This window comes from Antechinus flavipes, chromosome 1 (assembly GCF_016432865.1).
Source record: "Antechinus flavipes isolate AdamAnt ecotype Samford, QLD, Australia chromosome 1, AdamAnt_v2, whole genome shotgun sequence".
In the NCBI taxonomy this organism is placed as follows: Eukaryota; Metazoa; Chordata; class Mammalia; order Dasyuromorphia; family Dasyuridae; genus Antechinus; species Antechinus flavipes.
Window position 1 is genome coordinate 111876655 of NC_067398.1, and position 22847 is coordinate 111899501.

Consider the following 22847-nt stretch of genomic DNA (forward strand, 5'->3'; position numbering starts at 1 on the left):
TCAAATCTCCCCCATCTCCTAGTTTCGCCTGCAGAAGCAATAGTGTCAGTTCGGAAGGAGCTTCTGGTCTCTCCTCTCCCGGCCCCTTCCCCCGCCTTGGATCCATTCCCGTCATTCGAGTCGCTAGTTTATGCTTGCCTCCGCCTTCTTCCCACTCCCACCGGGAGGTGTCAGTCACTGGACCCTGAGCCCGCCTCTTCCGGCGGCGGCGGCTCTCAGGTTCGGTTGCCTCCTCCCCTCTTCCCTCCCCCAACCCCCCCTCCCCGAGTGTCTCCCTCTCCCTCCTCTCTCCCTCTCTCTCTCCCTCTCTCTCCCTCTCTCTCTCTTTTGTGAGTTATAGCAACCGTTGCCTTGTGAATCAAGCGCCATAGTCACCGTAGTCCTGGCGACTGTTACCCATCAACAACAACTACTCCTCTCCTCCTCCTCCTCCTCTTCCTCCTCCTCCTCCCCACCACCACCATCTCCATCACCCACCAACAACACCACAATAATCCACAGCCAAGGTGAATATTATTCTATATCTACATGTGTGTGGGAGCGTGTGAATGTGTGTATACGCGTGTGTCCGTGCGTGTGTGTATTTGTGTGTATGTGTGTGCGCGCGTGTGTGTCTCACTCTTCTGCTGCTGCTGCTGCTTCTCCTCCTCACACCCCGGGGGCTGCTGCTGCTGCTGCTACTGCTGCTGCTGCTTGCTGCTGCTGCTTGCTGCTTGCTGCTGCTGCTGCTGCTTCTGCTGCTGCTGCTGTTGCTGCTGCTGCTGCTGTTGCTGCTGGGGCTTTTCCTCTCTTTCTGGAGCTTGTTTACAATTTGTATTTACTAACTATATAGATAGACTAGGATGTATGTGTACGTCTTTGGCCCCCCAACCTCCTCCCCCTCCTCTAGTTACACTTTAGGGATGGAGTATGATCTGGGGGGTCTGTGGGGAGTGAGAGAGGAAAATACAGTTTTCTGATTGGTATTGTGGAATATTTCTGATCTCAAGGTTGAGGAAGAGGGTCAGGTGGAGAGACCAGGAATTTTTCCCCCTTTCTTTTTTCTTTTTTAAACCTGTATGTTTCCTGCTTTTTTTCAAAACCGAAATAGATTACAATGTGCAGGAGGAGCCAGAGGTATTTTGTTGTTGTTGTTGACTTGTAGGGCCTGGTATGGATTTTTTTCCCTTTAACCTCAAACATTGGTGAACTTTTCCCACCTCTTTTCTCCATTCTGTCTTCTCTTTGCTTTGTGATAAATAGGGTATTCGTTAATCACCAGCAGTTTCATTGTTTTCTTTTTCTTTTAAAACTGTATTTTCTTTGTGCTGCAAACAGTCTTAATATCCATTCAGCACTCTTCTCCCTTCTCTTTCTCCCCCCACCCCCACCTCTGTCCCCCACCCCACCATACTGAAGACAGGGGCCTCTACCGTGCTCTTGCTGATTCGGAGAAAGAGATTTTTTTAAAGTGTCTTTTTTTGTGCTTGTGATTTAACCGGATGCAGAGCATCTGTGATAGTTCGGTTAGTAGTTATTGACAGAGCTTTATTTTCATGTGGAGATGGGAGGGTGGTTATGAGGTTCCATTTCACTTTGATAAACCTCTAAATAGTGTAAAAGGTCTTAGTAATTTACATTGAGGTATATTGACTGTATTTTAAACTGAGATAGGACAGAAGAAAGCTTTGAAAGAATTGTGTTATAATGGTATTTGTGAGTTATGGTACTTTGAGCTTTTTTCCCCCCTGTTCATTTTCCTTTGAGAGTTGAAATTGAAGTCAAGTTGTTCATAAAGAATGTATGAAGCTTCTCAACTTGAAACGTGTATATTTCCCTTACTTTGTGGTTTAGACCTGAAGACCTTTGTTGTTAACATATTCTTTGTATTTACTTTTTGTTTTCAAAGGACATGAAATTTATTTAATACTCTTATTAATTTAGCATGCTATTACTTCTGAAATATTTGTGTTTATGTTTATTTTTTCCTTTGTAGACCTAAAATATTAGCTCTTCACCAACAGGGTTGATCTTTAAAGTTAATCCAGTTTTACATTACAAACTCCTTAAATTTGTAAGTTGCATAGTGAAAGTTTTAATTAACTAATTAATAGTAAAGTGGTATTAGTTTTGTCAGTGTACATTTGTGGAAATAAATGTATTTTCCTATTTTAAATTGCATTTGTTTAGTTTGCCAATTTGGAACTTGTTAAATGATTTGAATATGCCTTGGTTTCTTGTAACTACCCCAACAACAACAACAACAAAAAACAAAAAAACGATATTGGCTTAATGGATAGGGCAGACTGAAGAATATGACAGCAATGAGATTGTAAAATGTTAAGCAGGTTAAATAATTGTAATACTTAAGTTGGACTAATCTTGCCAAATAAGAGTTATATTTTTCTAAGTTTTATTCCTTAACCTATTTTTCTGTGAAGGCTTTATATAAATGATGTTTTGGTCTGAGAACAGTTTCTCAAAGGATCCCAATTACTTTATGGTTTATCTTTCTGGATGTCAAATCTATAACTCTAACTTGTATTATTTTTTGCTCAGAGAAACGTCAAAACTCCTGGGTCTCATAAAGTCTCACTGAAGTTAATGGGAGTTTTGCTTTCATTAGATACTGGTTAGACTTTGTCATTTGCTTAATGGGTTGTCAGTAGAGTAGGTTTTGTTATGATGTTATGCTTTAGTATTTTAATGTTCATTTAAGGAACTTATAATTATTGCACATAGATTTTGTGGTGTGCTTTTTAAAAATTTAGTGGCATGTTGAAGTGAACACAGAACTTTCATAGGTGTAGCAGAATTATTAGTTTAAAAGAGATTATTGATAAAGTTATACTCATAGAAGATTATTTCCTCTTAAAAGTGAGTCGTCTTCATTTACTTAGGTTTTTAAAATAAATACTGAAGATGTTGGCAGATTTGTTAATCTTAAAGATAGTAGTGAGTAATTTTACTTATCATTTACATTATTGCCATCTTAATGTTTCTTAAGAGAAACATTTGGATTTTCCTGTTCTTAAGTTTTAGATTTAGCAAGTTATGCATTCTTTGAAAGTACAGTGATTTGGGGGGGTAAGGGAGGAGCCCCCCAAAATACTCACTTGAATACCTGTGTTATGTAGTTGAACATTTATGTTAATGTATCTTTGAATGCCCTAATATCTTTAATACATATTTTGAGTTTTCTAAATTGTTTATAGTATGTGCCCTGGTTTATTAGTTGCATTAAAAGAAAATAAATAATTTTTGAGTCATGCATTCATAAGTATTAAACAAAAATCTGTTCATTACATAGCTCCCCAGGCTTTTCATGAAATAGAAAAGTTAGGCCTACTTCACTATAATCATAAGGTTTTTAAATATACCAAGCCTTTCAATCTAGTATACTTTTATACAGTATACAGTTAGGTTAAAACCTGGATTTTGAAACATTGAGGTTTATTTTTCTTTTTTAAGGAAATGAACTAGCGATTCAAAATAAATGTACAACCTATCAAAGATAAGGTCATTGCTTTATTTCAATACTTGCACATGTTGCTTATTGGTAATATTTTAAAAATAAATCTTTTAAAAATTATGCTAGAGTTTACTTTAGTCTGAACTTTCTAATAGAAAAAAATGTAGGAGGAATATAAAGACTTCATTTTTTAGATTTTGAATGTGTGTTTTTCCTAGTTTTAGTACTTTTTACTAAAACAAATAACAATACAACAACAATACTATTCTTTATCAATAAAGTTATACAGAAAAATGGGACATGGAGTAAGGACTTAGATTACTGAAGAAATAAACTTTATTATTATGAATAGCATCATATGATAATTTTGTGTATGCTAAGTATGAGGATAAAAAAAGTCATATCCGGCCTTTAATATTAAATACTTATAATTCCTCAAACAGATTGGGTTTTTGCTGACTAGTATTATTTGTATATCCTTAGAATGGTCGCCACAAAATATATTTTGAGTTCTCAGCTCACAGGTGCATAGTGCTCCCATATTTTGGAAATCCAAGATTAAGTGGATTTGACTAAATCTAGCTTGTTAGAGACAGATGGCTTCTTTAAACAGGTGTCACTTTCATTTCTAGTGCATTGTGTTGGGACTTCCAGTGGCTCACAAAAGGGCTGTCTAAAGCAGGTGGCATCCTTTGCTTTTGTCATTAGTAAAATCTACTTTTAGAGCTAATTATTTTCCCAGGAAGAGGTACTTTTTTAATAAATGTTTTTTTTTAAATAGTTTAAAACTCTTGTAATTACTGAACACATTTCATTTTTAAAAATATACCTTTGTTTGAAAGTAGTTTAAAATGAACCTTTTTCTAAATCATCTAATTCTCGATAATATTGCTTGACTCCTTTTGATTACATAAAGAAAATTCAAAAGTTATCTGGCAATTCAAATAATGAGGTAATTTTGTAGGGCAAGAAGCCATAGTAGTTGAAAATGAAATACAATCTGATTACGATGACAAGTGAGCCCTAACTTTCACATATGATTGTACTTTTTAATGTAGTGTATTATAATGTGAACATATCTAAAACAGGTGAAGTTTTAGTTCTATTATATCATGTATTTTTACTAATTCATAGAGAAAAAAATCTTAAATTATCTTAATAACAGAAATTAAAGTTACCAGTATTTTTGAGAAGAAATATTATAAGAAGTTTCAAAAATAAAATTCTGTATCCGCCACTAAATGAAGCATATCCACCACCACCACCCCTTTTTAAGATGCCTTTCAGTGCTATCTTCATTGTGGGAATTTTATATTTCGTATAGCAAATGCACCAGAGGGTGCTATGCTATTTGGATTGCTGTCACTAAGCAACATGAACTTATTTGGACTTTTAGTTTATAGAAAAAAAGACATTTTTTTATTAGACTGAGAATATATGAGAAAATTGAGCGTAATTTAATTTTTAGAAGTTTTATATATACTATTTCATTATATGTCAATACAACACATAACCAGTATCAAGACCTAATCCTCACTATAATTTCATTCAAAATGAAAATCTGAAAATGTTAACTTTATTTGTATAGAGTGTACCCTGAATTTTAGTGTGTTAATCTCTGTTTCTATCAGTTTGCCTAACTTGAGATTTATGTCATTTTTGAACTATATACCTTCATAATATGTTGTCCTCTAAATTTGTTGATATACATCACACTACCGTGCACATTCATTTAAAACATTGCAAAATCAAATTCTGATAGAATTTGTGATTTTTTTTTTATTGAATGACTTAAGACTATCACTAGGCTGTCCCAAACAAGTGAAAATTTAATTGCTTCAGTTTAATAAATTAATGTAAATAAACTAGAGAATTTATTTACTTCAAATTCACTTTGGTTCTCACTAATCTGGTTTGGATAGATGGGGCTAATGTACCTCTTCTATCTACTTCGGAGGACTGTTGTAAGGAAAGTTCTTTGTAAACCTTAAAACATTGATTTTATAGTCAAGGGGAATTTTATGGGAGACCGAATGAATCTAAATCTTGTACTTTAAGTTAAACATACATCAATATGGACTGAAAGAGTCTGGTACTGTTTAAAACATAGCAAACATATATATATATAATTAATTTTTAAAATATTGCCTCATTTTATCCTGGAAGATCAATGCTATTATCTCCATTTTAAGGATAAAGAAACTGAAGCAGATAGATATTGAATGACTCACCCAGGGTCATATAGGTAGAAAGTATCTGAGATTGAATTTGAGCTTGGATCTGGATTTGAACCTAACAGCATCTTAAATGCAAGTAGTTATGGTAAACTGGGTTTGGAGTGGGAAAGCTTAGGCTTACCCTTAACTAATTTAGTTGACTGTGATCTTGAGAAATCAGTTTCTTCGTCAGTAAAAAGGAGACAATAAGGCTAACATTACTTACCGTGTAGTTGAATTATCATAAGGACAGTGCTTTGTAAATCTCAAAGTATAATATAAATGTAAACTATTATTAATAGTTAATATTTTTTTTCTTATTCAGGAGACCTTTTATACTGTTACAGAGCCAACTCCAATTGTAATTATTACTAAAAGTGATTTCATATTAAAGCATAGAACTATACATGTCCTAATACGGAATGATATTGTGTAGATATCAAAATCACCAATTTTAATAATGTATTTATATAGCACTTCAATTCAGCAAGCATTAAGCATCTGCTAAAGGGTTAGACATAGTTGATGCTAGAATACAGATACAAAACTGAAAATAGCTCAGCCCTCAGGGAGTTTATACTCTCCTAAGGGGTTTAAAGTTTGCCAAATGCTTTCTTCACAACAACTCTGTGAGGCAGACAGAGCTATTTTATTAACCAACATACTGAGGCTCTGAGAGATTAAAGAACTTGTTCATGGTCATATACCTAGTGGAACTCAGGTCTGTCAGTCACCTAATTTCAAGTCCAGCACTCTCCACTAGGGCATGCTGCACCCATACAAAATCCATGGTTTAGAGCTAGAAGGAGCCCTCAAGATCTCGGCTCAATTTTCTCATTTTACACATGAAGAAAGTGAGGCTCAGAGAAGTAACAACTAAGATTATAGATGTAGTGAGTGGCAAAGGCAGCACTGGAATTCCAGTCTTTTAATTCCAAGACCGGATTCCTTCTAGATCTTAAGTAGATGAGTCAGTTTTACTTAAGAGTTCTTTTTTTTTTCCCTCCCCCAAAGAATTAGAATTTAATAACTTCTCTCTCTCTCTCTCTCTCTCTCTCTCTCTCTCTCTCTCTCTCTCTCTCTCTCTCTCTCTCTCTCTTCCCTTTCTGTCTGTCTCTCTTTCTGTCTTCTCTATTTTTTGCCTCTTCTTTCCTTTTTTTTTTTTAACCCTTCTCCCCCCTTCTTTTCTCTCTCTTCTCCTCTCTCATACTAGCTATGTGATCAGTTAGTTCAAGGAAGACCCAAGTTTAAATCTCACTTGTAAGAACTAAATTAATTACACAGGTGTATACTATATGTGTACAATGTAAATAGTAGCTAAAATTATTAAGTCACTTCTCAACTTCCCAGATAACTCTAGAATGTAAGTTATGCTCCGACTGTTTATTTGCATCAGTGGAAGTATTGGAAGTTCCCCATCCAGTTAAATCATTGGTCAGTCCTTTCACCCCATCCCAAAACATTCATCTATCCACTCCTCTACTTATCAGGTTTCTCCCCAAAATTTCTTATCACAGTAAACATAACAGGTCAACATTTTTTGTCTGAAATTTTGCTAACCTCTGAAACTTTGTTATATTCAAAGAGTAAAATATAATTAATGCATATATGTCTATATTCCTCAGAGTAAATTCTGTATATTAAGTAGTTAACACTAAGACAACACCTATGATATGGTCATGTAACATCTATTTATCGCATTTATCTATCATCATGCAATGATTCTTAATTGTTACCTTTCTTTCAAAATGTATATCTGCCATATATGAAGAATTTTCTCTCTATGCACCCAAGTCAACCATATATTTCCATCAAAACCCTATTTCTAAGCCTTGTGTTTAGTATTCTGGTCATCATAAAAAATTCTTTTTCAGTTGATAGTCTATCTAACTTTTTGTACAATGTTGGATTTACCAGAAATGAGTCCCCCCAGTTTGTTATTTCCTAGGGACTATTAGCTGCATATCATGGAAGTATAAAATTTAAGACTCAGTGAAATGAATGTTTTAGTTAGCTTTTTAATATTTCACAGAGATAGCATATACAAAATCTTTAAAAACTGCATGTAGGAAATGGTAATTTTGGTTTAGTAGCTTTCTAACTTTATTCTTAGATCTATTAAGGGAATTTTAGATAATATCAGACATACACAAAATATAAACATGAAAGAGAACAAATATTATATAGTTGGCTCTCTCTTGAGTGCTAAAGAATGGTTAAGGATTTCTTTTGTCACCAGACACTTTGTATCATCTTTCAAGTTGCTGTTCAATACTTTGTTGCATTTCTGTATTTTGAGACATCTTGTAAAAATAAATATTTACTTGGGAGTTAAGGTCATATTTATAAATTTCTATAAATTTACTTGAGCTACATCAGGTTAGGTAGCTTTTCCCAAATTAGCAACCTGATTTATTTTAAAGAAAGTCGATCTGATAGTTTAGTTTATTTGCTCTTTAAGCTGAATTGGAGAAATTCTTACAGCTTCATGTTTTATCTCTTTTGAGGCCTGCCTTTTCATATAGCTTATAAGAGGTTTCAGACATGTAACCAGCTACACTCAAAGGGAACCCAAATCATATTAAAATATAATTGGGATATATTTAATGAAATTAATAAAAATATAATAAAACATACATAATATGAATATGTGGGTTTGTAAGTCAATATGTGGCCTATAGAAGTTCTGTAGAGTTTAGTGGGCCCCATTTCTATTTGGGTTTGATGCCATTGGGTTAGATTATATGTTTTCTTTTCTATTTTTTAATATACAACACTTTTTCTGTAAAAATTAATTTAAAAATAAAAAATAATGGCATTAATCCATGCCACTTTTTCCGATTCTTGTTCAAGTTTTTTTTTTTCTTTTTCTTTTTTTTTTTCCAAGTTTTTCAGTAGAGGATCTATCCTTTGCTTCTTTTAATATTTTATTTATGATGACTGCTTATTGTTCCTAATTTTCACTACTAGTCATCCTTCTTAGAAAGGCATAATAATACAGTTAGAGCACTGACTTTGAAATAGAAGACCTGAGTTTAGATTCTGCCTCTGTCATTTAACATCCATGTTATCTTGATTAGTTACTTAATGTCTATGCACTTCAGTCTCCTCATCTTTAAAATGAGAGGATTGTATTAATTGACCTATATGCTTCCTTCTAGTTCCAAGTCTATGATCCTGTGCTCTTCTTTGATGATGTCTTTTACCTTACTTGTCATGTACGAGTCATTTTTGGTAATGTGCTGTGCCTATTTTTACCTATCATTAAGCTTTCTTTTTAAAATCTACAGCTTGCCTTTCTTTTTCAGCATATAATTTATCTAACATGTAACAAAACTGTCCTGCTTATCTGTGATTCCTTTAAAAAATTTTTTTGGTGGTGATGGTGGAGAAGAGGAATCCTATCCTATCCCTAAACTCTCTTCATTTTCTATTCTTTCAATCAGCTGTAATTTGGATTCTGTCGAGGTCATAAGGGTCTGTGATTCATAGTCATATAATGCCACCGGGAGAATATCAGTGTTAAAAAGATTGGCTGTTGTGGCAATGAGCAGCTTGGGACTATTGACAGTACTGTACAATTTCTCAGATGCAATCTGGCATTCTTTCTTCTCCTATTCAATTCTAGGCTTAGATTATTGTCATTAATAGTGCCTGTTCAAAATATATAAACAAACTGACTAATCCTATGGGCTGTCATTCATTTGCATGTAACTTTGTTGGAGCTATTTTAGGTTTTCTTTTTTTTTTTTTTTCATTTAGTTCTGAAAGGTTCTAGTTCTCTTCTGCATTCAATGCAATGCCATCCACAAACAAAACATTTGAGGAATTTTACATTCTCTAAAAGATCTCTTCTGTTCTGTATATACCTATACTCAGCACATAAATTAGGCAGGATCTTAACTCTTAATACCCACCCCCTTTCTTTTTTGAAGATCGATTTTGTATGTATTCTTTTTGGATGTAGAAAGAAAGCAACCAAGAAGTATGACTTGGATATAAGATGACTACTTGACGGACCATCTTTCTTTTGGCTCACATTAATAAAACGTGCTCGCATGATGTCCCAATTGTGTTACATATTTCGTTGACTCTGATCTATAAACCATTAACTGGTCATTATAGTACTGTACTTGGAGCTTTACAATAGCTATTTTAGACTCAAGAAATACTCTCTAAGTGTGGCAAAATATAAAGGAACAATAAATTGGGAACATCAGGAAACTTTAGCTCTATTCACAATATTTTCACTATCCTGCTTATGACTTTGTCACTTGAACTCTTCTAGCCTCACTTAACCTATTTGCAAAGGGATGAGGTTGAGCTAGATAATCTTTGAAGTCCCTAGGTTCTAATATCTATGAATTTTGATGTTTCACATACTGGGACAATCATTTTTTCCTACCCCTTTGAGCTTCTTCCAGACCAAGGATTTTAGATTCATCCTTTTAGCCTGCATAAGAGACAATATAGCTGACCATTGAAACTATAGATTAATTCCCAGACTAGTCTAATTTAGACCTTTTTTTTCCCCCAGTTCACCTGATACTTACTCAAAGTAAACATTAGTAAACAAGAATATAGTTTGGGAAACCTAAGGTGAACAAGATAACTGGTCTGCAACAGGTATATAAGTCCATGCATGGTAGAGATAAAAGTTTGAGTAAGGGATGAGAAATAAGCAGGATGGCAGAGAAGAACCAACAATAAAATTGAGCAAAAATGGGATCAGAACAAAATAATGAATTATGAGTCTGGAAAACTCAGTTCTAGTTTCATTTCTGCCACTAACTAGTTGGAGGACTTTTGATAAGTCACTTAATATTCCCATCAGTTTTTAGTTTCCTTATCTGTGAAACAAATATGTTGAACTTGTTAACTTATAAGGTTCCTCGCAGAGCCACAGAATATGCTTCTTTAATTTTATTACTTTGGCAGCTAGGCAGCATCTAAATTGAGGGAATAGAACTGAAGATGGTTGCTGTGATCTCTATGATATTTGTGGCTGCTTACTGCATTCTCTATCTGGTCAAAACAACAACAACAAAAATTGTGAATCTGTGACTGTTTGCTGATCTGGCCACAGCTATGGCATCCTCTTAGAATCTTTCACTAGATCAGGGCCTCTACAGTAACTGTGGGCAAGTACACTGAACTCTTAACTGCAATTCAAGAGGTAACTTAGTTCTAGATATGGATTTTCAGCCTGAACAATATAATGAGAAGCTATTGAGGCCCCTTCTTTATCCCCTGAGGAGCTCAAGTCCAGAATGCCACTTCTCAAGAATGTAGATATGAAGTATCCAGAAAGAGGTCTCATTACTAGTAACTATAAAATTAACTACTTTGGGTACCAATGGCCTCATTTCTTAAAGTTTTTCTCGAATTTTCTTTTCATGTCTTTCATTTAAGGATGAGGGTAATTAGGATAAAGCTTATCAAAGAATCTGAAAATTATGTGGTAGCTTTTCTACAAGGCCCAGAGGTATTCCTGAGATTCTGCTCTAGGAAAAGTTACTTTCATACATGCCATAAGTTACACGTATATATATATATATATATATACATATATATATATATATATATATATATATGTATATATATATATATATATAAATTCATCGTTTTTCCATAAAAATTTTGTCAGAAATTTTTGCTTATTTCATGCAATTTTTTTGTGTGTACAGAGATCTTAACATATTTGTAGTTCTGTTAAAGCATGTTAGTTTGGCAAGTTGGGCAAATAAAGATTAAAAGTAAGCCACATGATTTTATCTTAAGTTTACTAATGTATTAAGGAGTCATTCTTTATCCCTCACCTTCATCTCCAAAAGTATAGCATCAAGAAAAATGTATAACTTTTTAATTAGTAGATTTCAGAGAGGGACACAGATAAGCAGTCCAATGTTAGCAACACACAGTTAAATTTAATGTGTTTTGAAAAAGAATGAGCCATATATTGGATTGGTAGTTTCATGTACAATTCCCATTTCTTGACTGCTTTTGTATATGAAAACAGTCACGTTTAATGATTTTCTAGTTAATTTTTTTTAAAAAAGGAAAACTGTTTTCTCTACTTTCACATTTGTCAAAATCTAATAGGACCCTTCCAGATAAATAAAAGGAGGTTCTTAATACTTTTAAAAACTTTTCCTGAATCTATTAGTTGGGTAATATAATTATTCTTATAATGCTTATCACATTTTATTTGTGAATTCATTTCTTCCTACAAAATAAGGTAGAAGTTGTTGAAGTGATAGAAGTAGAGCTTGAGTACGCCTGCATATACTACATTTGCCTTTTAGGGCTTTGCACTGCAAGTAGATTTAAGAGACATGAGTTCAAATACAAGATCTGATATTACTTGGAATGTTATCTTGTGCACTTAAATTCCCTGAATTTCCTTTTTTGCAAGATGGAGATAATACTATGTGTACTACCATTTTCATGGGGTTATTTGATAAATCTTATAAGCAGCAATAAAGAATCAGATTAATTTACAAGGTAATATAACTATCATAAAACTCTTTTCTTGCCTGTGCTGGATATACTACTTCCATTTCATGCCTTTGAGGCCACAAATTAGGGAAAAGAAAGAAACAAAAGTAGTGTTGCCAATAGACCTTGGCAACTAATATTTCCTACATGCTGCTTTCTAGCTACTCTAGATTTTTGCATAAAGAATGGAAAGATTTTTTTTATTGAAACATCAAGTTTTCAAGTATTATTTTGCTGTTTTGAAATAACCATGATTTTCCTTAGTATGGGTATTTACTCTTCCTTTGCCCCAAATTTGATCACAACTTCTTTACAATTTATGAATTGTTGGGCAAAAATATATATATATATATAATATATATATATATATATATATTATATATATATATAAATTCATCGTTTTTCCATAAAAATTTTGTCAGAAATTTTTGCTTATTTCATGCAATTTTTTTGTGTGTACAGAGATCTTAACATATTTGTAGTTCTGTTAAAGCATGTTAGTTTGGCAAGTTGGGCAAATAAAGATTAAAAGTAAGCCACATGATTTTATCTTAAGTTTACTAATGTATTAAGGAGTCATTCTTTATCCCTCACCTTCATCTCCAAAAGTATAGCATCAAGAAAAATGTATAACTTTTTAATTAGTAGATTTCAGAGAGGGACACAGATAAGCAGTCCAATGTTAGCAACACACAGTTAAATTTAATGTGTTTTGAAAAAGAATGAGCCATATATTGGATTGGTAGTTTCATGTACAATTCCCATTTCTTGACTGCTTTTGTATATGAAAACAGTCACGTTTAATGATTTTCTAGTTAATTTTTTTTAAAAAAGGAAAACTGTTTTCTCTACTTTCACATTTGTCAAAATCTAATAGGACCCTTCCAGATAAATAAAAGGAGGTTCTTAATACTTTTAAAAACTTTTCCTGAATCTATTAGTTGGGTAATATAATTATTCTTATAATGCTTATCACATTTTATTTGTGAATTCATTTCTTCCTACAAAATAAGGTAGAAGTTGTTGAAGTGATAGAAGTAGAGCTTGAGTACGCCTGCATATACTACATTTGCCTTTTAGGGCTTTGCACTGCAAGTAGATTTAAGAGACATGAGTTCAAATACAAGATCTGATATTACTTGGAATGTTATCTTGTGCACTTAAATTCCCTGAATTTCCTTTTTTGCAAGATGGAGATAATACTATGTGTACTACCATTTTCATGGGGTTATTTGATAAATCTTATAAGCAGCAATAAAGAATCAGATTAATTTACAAGGTAATATAACTATCATAAAACTCTTTTCTTGCCTGTGCTGGATATACTACTTCCATTTCATGCCTTTGAGGCCACAAATTAGGGAAAAGAAAGAAACAAAAGTAGTGTTGCCAATAGACCTTGGCAACTAATATTTCCTACATGCTGCTTTCTAGCTACTCTAGATTTTTGCATAAAGAATGGAAAGATTTTTTTTATTGAAACATCAAGTTTTCAAGTATTATTTTGCTGTTTTGAAATAACCATGATTTTCCTTAGTATGGGTATTTACTCTTCCTTTGCCCCAAATTTGATCACAACTTCTTTACAATTTATGAATTGTTGGGCAAAAATATATATATATATATATATATATATATATATATATATATTGCATGAAATCCTGTCTTCTGGTGATGATCCTCATCATACTAAGTTTCTTTTTAACAGACAGTCCATGTTTCTGCCCACTGTTCAGTATCTGTCCAGCTTAGTAGGACTTGCTTGATCTTTTTCTTCTCTACCATAAAGTTGTTCTTAGTGAAGGACAGATTGCACCTCTTCTATGAAGTTGATGGACACAAATTTTTTAGCCTCCAACATGCCTGATAATGAATAGACATACCCTTTATAGAGCTTATATTCTAAATTAAACATGCACATCCATAGAAAGGAGGAAAAAGAAAATCCTGCTTCTGTGCCAGAAAATAAAAATGATGGATTAACTCAGTTCCCTACCTTCTGCTCTGTGTGGGAAATTCCTAGTAGTCTTTGTGGATATGTTTGGTGATTGGACCAGGTTTTCTTTCCTACTTGTGTTCTGAACTGGCATTGTTTGGAACAAAAGAATGTAGCCTGTCTCATCCCTAATAATGCTTTGTTTGATTGACAGCCAATTATACCTAATGACACTATTAGACAATGGTTTTCAGAAAGTCTTAGTTTAGGAAAACTCCCCATCTCTTTAAAAATTAATTGATAGGACATTATTAAATTATTTGCAGATAAGTTTACCACTTCAGAATGTGTAGTTAATGCACAGAAATTTCTGGCTTTAAGTAGTCAGGGATGTCTTAATGAAAAACCAGTATGTAAAAATTCATTTACAGAACTAGAGTAGTTTGGAGGTAGTTGTTTGTATTGCAAATAGAGAATTCATTTTGGAACAATATTTCTTGTTCCACCCTTGGTGTATTTAAAAATATAAATCAGTTATATAAGATCAATTTATGCACTTTTCTAGGAATGTTTATGTGTAGTGCATTACCAAAATCAGACATTTTATACTCCATTAAGTATATCTTGTTTCTACATACAATTGAGTTTCAGTTCTCTGAATTGATACTTGGGACATGAATAACTTCTAGCATGGGTTTTAGTTTCTATTAATCAATAGTGTAATATTAAGATACATGAGCAATTTTTTTTCTGAGTTACATTTATGCAGATTAAGGAATATATTAAGATTAATACTTAAATTCATGTAACTATGCTGCTTTTTAGACAACACTTTTAGCAAATAATTCCATAAGCTTTAGAGCTGAAATGACTGGTTTGTTACTGTAAATGAAAATACTGCACCGTTGGATAGTAAACAGCTTTAAAATGGAAAATTAGCTTGCTTTTTTTTTTGATGGACATGGTACTGAACACTGAAGTGAACATATACTTCAGAATTTACTTAAAATTTTATCTCTTGAAAGCAAGTTGAGATTGCCTTGAATAAGGCATGGAAGCAAATTTTGATTGTATTGAACTAGGGTAGCATTTACCATAGTGAAGCTCTTAGAGTTACAAGTTACTGTGATTAGAAAGGAGAAGAATTTGAACATAGAAGGAAATGTGATAATTCTCTACCTGTTTCCACTTTTTTTTTATTCTCAATAACTATTGCTATTCTGAGTTTATAAAGATGTGGACCTAGACGCAGCTTGTCTTTGATGCTTTAGCCCCTATATTGAGTTGTGCTTGTATTAATTTGCATCACATTCTGGGATCCCTCAAATCCTATAATAATCTTGTATGATGCATGGTGCTTTGAGCTTTGGAATGCACCAAATTACCTTTTGCTTTGTAAGCCTTTTAGTCATTTCAATAGATGGCACAGCATATTTATAACAATAGTATTCTAATCTGAAGGGATAGAGTAAAAATCAGAGGAAGACAGGAAAAGAATGAGAATAGTACAAGTAGACCAAAAAAGGACAATAAAAAATTAGTAAAACAATGATTATAAAACCAAAGTAGTTCATCATATAGGCAATAAAGATAAGCAGTAAGGTATTTGACAGAAGGCAAAGGAGGAGAATGAGTTAAAAAAAACTCTGAGGAGGGAAGTAACGATAGATTCGCAATAAGAAGCTGGCATTATTCTAATTCTACGTTATAGCCACCCCTTTTTTTGTGAAGATATTCTATATATGAACCATGAGTAGTTTGGGGAAAGGGTATATGCCTTACAAAGGGAAACATTTAATAGAGATGTGTTTCAATTTAAATTAATATTGGCATAATTTAGTAAATTCAGGATATTCTTATACCTGGGATATCTGGTTATTCTAGAAACATCTTAATTTCACCTCAAGCTCAGTTATAGCTTAAAGATTTAGTAGTCTTTGGAAAATTACATTATAAAATTATCTTTTTTGAAAGTACCTTGCCTATTGAAATAAAAAGCAACTATTTTTTTTTCTGTTAACATTGATAATTGAAATATGTTATCAAATAGAACTTAATATGTACTGAAATCAATGTTTAGGATTATGTTTCAGGTCTTTTTTTTAAACTTATGTCATGATGTATGATTACATATTTCAAGTGTTTAATTTTTCCATTTCAACATATTTCTTAATCTAGAAGATTGTTCTTAGTTGTTGGTTAAGTATTCTGTTTAATAATTCCAGATTCCAGTACTTGAAATCTGACCGATTATTGAAAAGGGAGCAAGCAAAAGAGCAATGATCCATCTTAAAGTATACTAGAAAAAAATTGGTTTTTGATCTGACGAAGATGACATTGGTGCATAGAAGATTCATCATCTTCATAACAAGATTGCATAAAAACACTTCTCTCCCTTGTATTCTGTAATATTTCATTAAGCTTTCAGAAACCTTTTTTTAAATTAAGATTTTGGTCTTTTAGGATTCTGATCCATGTGCATTTTATTTGGAAAGTGGGTTGCTTCAACTTAAGGATATTTTCTGAAGCCTTATTTTAGTTGGTTGGAGAATGAAAGCAAAATTGATAATTTTTAAGAATTTAAATCTTAAAGTCAATTGAAATCCTATAAAAATCTTGTAATAAGAGTCCACAAATACTGAAACTAATTGCCATAGTAATATAAAATAATTTTTTATTAAACTTTAGTTTTTTTTTCCTCTCTCACCAATTAAAGTTTTCTTTAGTTAGCCAAACTCAAGTGTTTTAAACTTTTGCATATAATTCTTTTCATAGAATGGTAGAAGTGGTATGTGGTGATCTTTTTCTTCTCAAAAACGCAGCCAGGTGATAAAAGTTCAGATCTTTTATTGTCCCAATATAGCCCGGTTAGCTTAGAGGCCTATCTCTCTGCTTGGTTCCAAGAGCTCTCTCCGAATGTCACCAAATCCAAAGGTCTGGTCCTTCAGCCTCTGCCTCAGTTTTCTTCAGCCTCCAGCCAGCTCCAGTCTTCATGCCATTCCGGTGAAAATCCCCACTTGTAGCGTCTTCCTCTCTCCAGAACACTTCTGCCACCAGCCAGCCAAGTGGAAAATATTCTGCCTTGCCTCGGAGAGAGGGCTTCTGGCGTAACTCTACTGAAATCTGACCGAGAGCTTCTGTCTGTTTCTTTTATCCAAGAGGGAGGAATTGTGGGATACGAGAGAGAGGGATTATGGGTTTTCTCCCATAGTGCTCTCTGGCCCAACGAGCTTCAAGGGAGGTGTGAACTCATTGAACTTAGTTCTACTTAGTACCTTGTTTCAGGTTCTGCCCAAAACATCTTCTTGTAAGATTAGATCAACTCTAATTAGTTAGCAGTTAGTAAGGATTCCAACATCTCCCCCTTTCTTTTGTTTTAAAACATAGAGGGTTTCTGAAGGGGTACACATAAATCCATCAATATGGGCCAGAACTTTGTAACAGATATACATGGTATACATAAATCCATCAATATGGGAGGCATTATACATAATTTACAAAAGCACACAGCAATATAACACAGGCTAGTGGTAATGTAACAAATAACATGAATCAACATGAAAATTTAACTACTGCAAAAGTTTCATCAACAATCTTTCATCTCAAGAAATCCAATGATTCTTGCAATTGCTTAAAATACATAAGCACATAGTAATATAACACAGGCTAGTAGTAATGTAACAACATAAATCGACCTGAAAATTTACAAATGTCCATAAGTCCTAGAAATAGTCCATAAGGAATCCATTGTCCATTAGTTCATGTGCCAGGAATCTAATAATTCCTGTAAGCTCTGAAGTACTGCAAAAAGTCTCATCAACAATTTTTTTCATCTCAGGGAACCCAATGATTTCTGAAGATTTTAAGAATCCTTTTGACAGTCTCATTGTCAGCCATCTGATTCTTTCTTCATCTGTGGAAATATAAGCAGATCCTCTTCCCCAAGCACTTAACCTATCTAATTCTCTTCTATTTACCACTTTTGGGATTTCTCCTCATCATCTGGTAATTACATTGGAGCTGTTTGCATTGGATATTGTCTTGTTGTCTTAAAAGGCCTGTATTCTTCCCAACTGTAATCCTGATTGCTTTTCTGTTGGTTGATGACATCAGAGTTCTGAATTTCTAAAGTCTCTCTGGGTGTAACCTCAGCTGCTATCATGCCCCACCTGTCCTTTGATTGATACTTTGGAGCTGGGCCCTGCCTCTCATTCCTCTGGGTCAATATACATTTAGAGGCCCAGTGAAAGCCTCGGTTACATTTTGGACATGGGGTTTTGGGTTTTCTCTCACCCTGTCTTCTCACTCTATCTCCATATCTACAATGAGCTCTCAAATGTCCAATTTTTCCACAATGAAAACATCGACGAGTTTCTCTAGAATTCCTCTGCCAAGAAAGACCTTGTCTTTCCAAGTTCACCATAGTCTGGGCATAATAAGCATTTGTGCCCACTGTGGCACAGCGTCTTATGATTTCCTCTAAAGAAGCATTTTTGTCTAGCCCCCATATAATTCTCTTGCAAACCTCATTGGCATTTTCCTTAGCCAAATGTCTAGTCATTATTTCTGTGGCAGCATTATCTCCAATGGTTCTTATTACAGCTGTTTGCAGACGTCCCACAAAATCTGCGAAAGGTTCATTGGGACCTTGCTCTATTTTTGTGAAAGCATTATTTCCATCTTTCTGTCCAGGGAGAGAATTCCAAGCTTTTATTGCAGCCTTAGAAATTTGCTCATAGACTGTTATGGGATAATAAGTCTGTTCTGAACTCTCTGCATACTGACCTTCACCAGCTAGTTGGTCAAAAGTGATTTGTACAACAGCTCCTTTTTGCCTATTGCGTCCCAAATTAAAAGGAGTGTATTTTCTCTCTTTTTGACCTGAGGAGTTGAGCTCTTCAATCACAGGATATGCATTTATAAAATCAGATATATCTTCTCCTTCATTTTTTGCTTTAATTAATGCTTTTTCTAATCTTGTCAAATTCTGCTTTACAGGAGAAGCTGACTGTGTTTCTGTCTCTCTCCCTCCCCCTTGTTCTACCCATGAAGGGTTAATTGCGGGGGGAGGGTCATGAGATGTGGAATCACCTAATTCCTCCTTCTGTGAAGTATCATACTCAGAATTGTAATTAACTCCATTCTCATCTGATTTGTCCTCCTTTTCACCTAGTAAAGTTGGCACTTCCTCCTGTACTTTCCTTTTCATCATTCTATCACTTAAATAACTTCTTATAGCCAATTGTATTACATTATATGTATTAATTATTGAGTTAGGCCCATTTTTATCATAGAATTGACAAAGATCCTCTCCAACCAATTTCCATTCATTTAGATCTAATTCCTTATCAAGAGAGAAACAAGGGCATATGTCCTTTATAGTTTGTAAAAGTTCAGTGATTTGCTGTAAACTTATAATTAAACCTTGGCTTTCCATAACTTTGACAATACTCTCTAAACATTTTCCTTGAACAGAAACAGGCTGTTTTCTAAATATCTGTCCCATCTTAGATGAAATTCTACTTTAACTCTTCTAACAAAATTTCTTTGTTGCACTCACCCTAATTTCTGGGTTGAAGTCTTTTCCACTGGATCAGGATCAGAGGCTTTTCCACTTGAATCAGGATCGTAGCTTTTCCACTGAAATCCACTGAGGGATCTGTTAGCCCCACGTTCAGGGCGCCAAAATGTGGTGATCTTTTTCTTCTCAAAAACGCAGCCAGGTGATAAAAGTTCAGATCTTTTATTGTCCCAATATAGCCCGGTTAGCTTAGAGGCCTATCTCTCTGCTTGGTTCCAAGAGCTCTCTCCGAATGTCACCAAATCCAAAGGTCTGGTCCTTCAGCCTCTGCCTCAGTTTTCTTCAGCCTCCAGCCAGCTCCAGTCTTCATGCCATTCCGGTGAAAATCCCCACTTGTAGCGTCTTCCTCTCTCCAGAACACTTCTGCCACCAGCCAGCCAAGTGGAAAATATTCTGCCTTGCCTCGGAGAGAGGGCTTCTGGCGTAACTCTACTGAAATCTGACCGAGAGCTTCTGTCTGTTTCTTTTATCCAAGAGGGAGGAATTGTGGGATACGAGAGAGAGGGATTATGGGTTTTCTCCCATAGTGCTCTCTGGCCCAACGAGCTTCAAGGGAGGTGTGAACTCATTGAACTTAGTTCTACTTAGTACCTTGTTTCAGGTTCTGCCCAAAACATCTTCTTGTAAGATTAGATCAACTCTAATTAGTTAGCAGTTAGTAAGGATTCCAACAGTGGTAAGTGGTCAAAAGATTCCATTTTGAAAGGTGATGAGGAATTAAAATTAGCTGTTAATGACTGACTTGGAGAGGTATTCATAAAATAGAATTTATTCAAGGAGATAAGGGAGAAAGTTTAATTGAGAAAAAAGCAAAATATGGTAAATTATAAGGAAGGGCATATATTTGCTGACTTAACATCATTCAGACCAGTGTAATAATTTCTCTTTCATTGCCTTCAGGGAAAAAGGAGGTTCCTGTGGCCTATTTCTTTGGTTGAGGTCACATGGGTGTGAGGGAAGCTCATTTTCCAACGCTTAAGGCTATAACTGAAAAGGGAGTGGAAAGTAGAACTTTGTTTACTCATGATCAGAATTGCTCTTTTATGAACAGACTAATTTTATACATACACACATACGTATACATACCTGTATAAATAAAAATGTACATATTATATATAGAGAAATCTTACAAATGGTGATAAAGGGAATTTTAAAAATCAAGACAGAAATAAGAATTTCTTTTGCAAAGAAAATGCTTCTCTGTAAATGATCAAAGCATGCACAGATATATAGAAACTATATCTTTATGGGGAAAAATAATCCGTAATGTTTACTTCTGACATATTAAAAAGTTGAGTAGAAATGCATAGGCTACCAAATAAAATGTTCTATAGTGATCTTTTTCCCATTATAATTTAGCTAACCAAATAGAAGAGGGAAATTATATAAAATAGCTAGATATTATAGTGATGTTATATTGTAAATTCTGTTTCCAAAGACTCTCTCCATTTTATAATTAAAAAGTAAATAATCTTGTTTATATGACCTTTTTATGTATTGTAAAATCTTTAACAAATCACAATATAAATGCAGTATATGTAAGAAAAAATGTATGAGGTATATTTGGCCAAAAAAAATTTTGAAAAAATAAATATAACAAAAACAATTAACTCAATTCTGTATGTGCTAGTTTTGAGTAATATTCAGAGTAATATTTTATATGTGTGTAAATGGATATGTTTACTGATTTGAAATGACATTAAATTAAAAATAATTGAAAATAGTTTTCCCTCCGATACTATAGACTTCTACAATTAAATACATTAAATTGTTATTTAATTTGATGTTTCCTCATTTTTTACATTCATCATAAGTTGGGCAGAGATCTGCTTCATTTGTATGTTAAATGGTCCTCTGGATTTTAAGTTACATGATGTTTGACTTTTAAAATAGACCACTTTTATTTAAAAAATAACTTTTTTTTTAAACAGCTTACTGGACTTTATTCTTCAGGAAGGTAAATTATTTGTCCCTATCAAGTCTATGTTTGGAGAATGAACTCTTTAAGGGAGGTATCAGGGAGTTTTTCCCCTCAGTCATGAAATTATTTTTTTTTTCTGGCTTGACCTTTTTCATTTGAGCATAGATTTGGTATCACTTTTAAAATTAGGTTTCTGTAGCCTACTTCATACAGTGAAGTTGGAAGAGGCAAACAAGTTTAACCCAGATTTTAATAGTAATTGCTATTAAGAAATATTCAGGTAGCTATCTACTTATATAGCTTGAAGACCCTCCAGTGAAGAAGAACTCATTGAATTCCTAAGGCAACCTTTTAAATTTTTTGGTAACTTTAATTTTTAGGATATTTTTCATTACATCAAATCTAAATGTGCTTAAATCCCATCTTCTATAGGAAGCCTTTCCCAGTCCCTCTTTAATTCTAATCCCTTCCCTTTCAATTATTTGATATTTATCTTATATGTTGCTTCTGTGTACATTGTTTGTTTTCCCATTATATCCTTCTCCCCCTTCTCTATCTCTTTCCCCTTCTCTCTCTCTTTTTCTCCCCACCCTTCTCCCCACGTCTCTCCCCCTCTCCATTCCCTCCTCCTCCCCTAATGCTTAGCTGGTACAAAATAAGTACTTAATAAATTTTTATTGATTGATTGCCTCTTTTCAACTTCTACTCCTTGAACCTTAGTGTTTCTATGACCAACTAGAATAAACTTCATTACTTTTCTAATAGTTTTTTCCAACTACTTTGTGGTTAAATCATCTTTCCAAGATCCTCTCTTCTCAGACAACTATTCCCAATTTTTTAAACCGATTTATGTCAATGGTTCTTCATTATCATGGCTGCTGCTCTCTGGATGCTTCCACTTTATCAATGCACTTTTAATCTGACTAGGCAAGTGCAGCAAGATTTTCACTTTTACTTTAATTAAAATATAATTCACTGTTGATTTTAATTCATTTTGCCATGGTTCTTACCCTTATGTCTGACCTTATCCTGTCCTTTTCACATCATTGACCTGGTACCATTAGCCAATCAGCTGTCACCTATGGTTCCTAGACTGAGCAAAGGGGAGAGAATAGTTGGAAAACTATACAGTACCTCTATTTTTACATATTTACATATGTAAATATATGAATATTTATACATATACATCTATACTTATGTGATGCAAATATCTGCATTCTACCACATATATAAACATAAAGAAG

The 22847-nt window shown here is 33.8% G+C and overlaps 1 protein-coding gene across 1 annotated transcript in view; it reads left to right on the top strand.

The window, feature by feature from the left end:
* The first annotated feature begins 297 nt into the window (after positions 1 to 297).
* RFX3 (regulatory factor X3) overlaps positions 298 to 22847 on the top strand; it is a 330544-nt gene continuing 307994 nt past the window's right edge. Inside the window, exon 1 of the mRNA XM_051987925.1 lies at positions 298 to 506. The gene's annotated coding sequence lies outside the window, so the exon portion shown is untranslated. The remainder of the gene's footprint in view (positions 507 to 22847) is intronic.